Source organism: Taurulus bubalis, assembly GCF_910589615.1.
Source record: "Taurulus bubalis genome assembly, chromosome: 12".
Lineage (NCBI taxonomy): Eukaryota > Metazoa > Chordata > Actinopteri > Perciformes > Cottidae > Taurulus > Taurulus bubalis.
In genome coordinates, this window is record NC_136600.1 from 19,324,586 (window position 1) to 19,329,750 (window position 5,165).

Genomic DNA, 5,165 nt, shown 5'->3' on the forward strand with positions numbered 1-5,165 from the left:
TGGGCTTTGGACTGTTGGTGGGGATACCAGTCATGTCAGTTACACAAAGGATCAAACAGACAGCGAGGATCCCACGTGGGTAAAGGTCCTCTCATAATGTATGACTGTTGAAAACAACTTGATCATCAGTACATTATGCCAATGTATGTCTTCATATTAAAGTCCTTAAGTCCACTTGCTCATTGTTACTTCACATGGATTATGCAACTTGACTGTATGTGGAGAGTTTAACACTAGATTTTTGTTGTTCATTTTTCTCTGTGCTCAAGACATGTAGATACATGCATGATTTTGTGATATCGCAATAAGTTTGGAAGCCAATTGTGGTCCAACATGCAACCTGCAAGTAGAAGACATGAAGAGAATAAACCTTTTTGGGGAAACACCATATCAGACACAAATTATTATTCCAAACAAAGTATTTTTTATATTTCTTAAACATCGGAGGGATGGGGGGGTCTTTAAACCCATGATGCTTTTGGTTTCCGTGTTCTGAACCTTTGTTTGCCACATAAAGAACATTTTGAGCAATCTCCGAATTGAGTCATTGCATCAGATGAAGCATTTTGAGTACAGGTGTTACTGCTTTTGAGCTTTTTGTATTCCAACTCTGTCTGGTTTTCAATAATGATCTTGTGTCTGTGGTCACGCAAGTCATCTTGCATTAAAAAAGAAAATTCTTGCTGATCAATATCGTTCCACCTTCCAATCAGATATAGCCCCTCTCTTGTTATGTAAGGTTACTAGAAAGACTACTTGTCACTACTGTTTAGCTTACTACTTAACTACCAGTGGTGAATTTAAGAGTGTGTGGGTGAGATTTGTAAGATAGTTTGTGGAAATATGTGAACAGTGGGCGTATGAGTCACCTTGGTGTAGGCCGTTGTTTAAAGGCCATTTTGAAGATGTCAGAAACAGGAACATGCATCAGTGTATATGTGTGTGCAGTGTGTGTGATGTGCGTCTGCCATTTGAGTAAAAAAAAAATCATTGAATTACCCCTCTTAGAGTGTTTAGATCGAGATACCAGACAACAAACAAGCAGAATCTCCTCGAGATTCACTTGAAAAGACACAGTGACCAATGCAACAAGTGATGGAGGATTACCCAAATATGTGGAGTCTATGAATAAACTTAATAGAAAACATGCTGCAGAGGGCTGGCAATAATACCGTGGATGCTATTTTTATAGTTTGGACATTTTGGCTGAATGCAAAAGTTTGTATTTATATAAGTATTTATATAAGTGTGAGAAGCAGTTGATCTTTAGTTAATCACATCTGGGCCTTGCTTTGGGGAGGCACTTGCCACCTGGCTGAATGCCCTGCACACCTCCATTAGTTTTACCTCCGCTCATTCCACTCCCACAACTTCAGCCCAGGTATCTGCCTCACAGCTCATAATTGCAATTCAGGCTTACTTTGTATAAAGAAGTGATGACATTTTGGTGGCTGAGTCAGTGTCTTCATCACCCTTCAGATATTCAACACTTGAGCAGAATGTGTGCGTGTGTGTGTGTGTGTGTGTGTGTATTCTGTGATTTTTAATCTGCGTAGAGGGTCTAAATATGTGCTCGGTGTTTGACGCTTTGCTGTGGCTCAGAGTAATGTCATTCTGGGTCACACATTGACCACATGGGCATGTGCACGCACACACGCACAAACGCATGCACGCACACACACACGCACACACTTATAGATAAACAAGTGGTTGCATTTCTGCATGAGTCACAGTTGTGGACAGAGGTGGAACGTTTCCTTGTTTGGGCTATTCCCTCCTGCTGACACTTTTGATACTTTCTTGAAGTATCTGATGTGTTTCTATTGCTGTCACCTTGTAGTGGACAGTGGTTTCAGGTCATACCTGCTGAAAATACAGACACCCCGACCCTCCCTTTCTATTTGCTCATTAACAGAAACACTCAACATTTCCTCTATACATTATATATATATATATATATATATATATATATATGTATATATATATATATATATATATATATATATATATATATATATTTATATATATATATATGTATATATATATATAGTTTTATTTTCCTCTTTTCTTTTTTAAATGAAAAAATAGCAATGCAAGAGAATATTGCTTAACATAGTAATACTTATTACTTACTGATAATACCACCATTACTGTTACTACTACTACTACTACTACTGCTACTACTACTACTACTACTGCTGAAACAGTTCCTACTGTTTTTGTGATAATGTTCTTGCTGACGGAACTTGCCCTACTCTGCTACAATACTTATAAATGGCAGCATTCATGTTTCATATGTAATCCGTCATTACAGGTGAATATGTAATACTGATGAAAACTACTTTTGCTGCTTATAACATACATGCATGCTTTTTACAACAGAAAAAGTGGACACATATCATGTACAGTTTAAGTACGTTTTTGTGCATTTTACATAGAGCTGCAACAATTTGAAAGAAAGAAAATGATTTGTCACCTAGTTTAGTGATTGAGCTAAGGTTTCAGTCATTTTTCTTTTTAAATCATTGCTGGTTTTAGCTTTTTGAAAATTAAGATATGCTCCTTGTTTTTTTTTATCATAAATGATAGTAAGTTAAATCATTTTTATCTTTGGGCTGTTGGTTGCAGTCCTAGTTGAATTTTTTTAAGGGTGAAAAGGAAATAGCAAAACTTGCCTCTCCCCTATTACCTCCACTGGTGTGCTCTTGAGTAAGGCATTGATCCTTCAACCGCTCCAGTTTAGCTGCTCGGCGGTCATCGGATCAGATTGTGGTTGTACTGGGCCGCCTCCAGGTGTGAACGTGTGTAGACCCGTGAACAGGGTGTTTTTTTGAAAGGAAAGAGAATGTTGTTGTTTTTTTGCAGTATTATACCACATTTTTGCTCAAGAGATTACATCACAGTATATGTTTGCATATTAATTGTCAGCTGTTTAAAATATCAGGACTGGTTGACTTTGCGACACTGACTGATCAAACTAATTATCTATGTTTCTAATACGTAGACCTTTATTGAGACCTTCATTCATTTATTTTTCAATTATACATGCAAGAGTTAATAAATACTATCAATGCTAGAAGCCAAACTTAAATTAACTATCTTCCTCACAGTGTATGAATGAAATGCTTGGAAAGCTGTGCAGAGTCTATTGTGAACGAGACGTAATAAGTTTAGGCTTTATAAACTTCAGGTATGTGCAGCGGAGCTTAAAGAGAGGGAACAGCAAATGTTAGTTTGTAGGGAGGAACCTGTCTGATCCTGTCTTTGCCTCTGGCTGTGTGTGAGTGTGCACAGTTGTATGTGTGCGTGGGTGCTTGCATGTTCATGTATTAAACCTTTGTATGTTTATTGAGGAGTTGACTCACCAAGTTTCATCATTTGATTTTCAAACCCATTAACCTTTGGTATCTTTTCTGGTGTGGGCGGATGGGATTAAAAAAACAATACATAATAATACATGTCAAACTAGGGTCACAGTTTTACCTTTTAAGCTTTGTAATAGTATAAAGAGGGGTGACCTTTGGGACCCACAGGTACCTACTGCATTCAGATTATTTTGTTTTTGCAGCCGGTTTTGGTTGCAAATATTCAATTTTCTTTCTTCAAACAAAACGAACAGATGACCTAAAGGTTTGAATCTTTAATGTGTTTTGTAGATTAAAACTAAATGGTTATGTGCAGGAGGGGAAGGGAGCAAAGAGGTGTACTGTGTACAAATTTAAAAAAATATAAAAAAAAGAGTTATCAATAATATCAGACAAACAAGAACAATAAGAGAGGTCAAATAAATTCAATACATATATTTAATAAAAGGTAAAACATAGTCTATTCCCTGATATCCACCATGTAAATATAATTAATTATAGTTAACAGGTAACACCTAATACAGTGTATACATTTTTCTGCGTAAAGGGACACTGTTGCAGGTTACTCACCAGGAGTAACCTCATGCAGTCTTCTCCAACGATGTCCTCTTGTAAGTTTTAAGTGGCAATGTCTATTAAGTCTATATTTGTGGCTAAAGGAAGTAACACATTGGTGATTGAGCCCACTTATGAAGGTATTGCAATGTTTTACAGTATTACAAACTGGGCTCTCCAAACTCTGAGCACAATTCGACTGTTTTTCCCTCAAATAGAAATTATAAATCAAGCTGGATTGAAATCTTAAGGATTACCACTTCATCAATATTTAATTATCTGTTCTTTCTTGTTGGTTATCGTGTTTATTACACTAAAAGTCCCTGTGCTACAACGTGATACCAGCGGCGGTTTGTTTGTGAATAACATCTTATGGGTTGCACAAGAGGATTCATTATGTTGTTTAAGTTGTCTGCACTTGACCTTTTCTTTTCAAATGTTCACCCCTTATGATTCACTGCATCTCAAATCTGACATTTAAATTTCATCTCCTTCTCACGAAACCCGGAGCACAACAATTACCTGAATACGAGAATCCAACATAATGCAACATGGCACATCATGGATAGTACGTGGGCACTAGTAATAAATTCCAAACCACCCAAGGGTGCCGTTGTGATTCCCAGAAGCCACGATAGTGCGCAGCGAGAGACACTCCCAGAAAGTTACATAAGAAAGATTTCCTCTGATGAGAGTGGAGAATCACACCGTCTTCCCTGATGTTGGGCTGCATACCTGAAGAGCAAGTATTCACGTGTGCCACTCCCCATGACTGGAAGTGCTGACAAAGCCCAAAACTGTTAACATTATATGTTGCTGATGTAAGACGTTCAGAGGGAGTTCCAAAATCTGATTGTGTCATTTTCAGGAATATTGGTCAGCGGAAATCAGTTTCACTGTTTGTAAGTCTACATCAAAACGCCCACCTGCTTGTGTAAGGACAGTCTTAGAGAAATTATAGAGGTGGTTTTTGAGGCTCAAGGTTCTGCCAAGTCTGAGACCACCAAGGTCCTGCTTTTTCTGTTACACATAGCCTACGTAATGCGCATTGCAATCTGCCTGCACTGATATCCAGACAGGATGTGATTGCAATCCTGAGACTTACAGCTTAAAGCCACTTGGAATTGTGAGTGCAACCATGATTCGAACCCTGTTCATAAATATTTGGTTGTAGTTTTATTACATTATACATTATTGGGATGTCTATAGGATCTGCTGCTCTTTATGTGGTAAATAAACAACTCT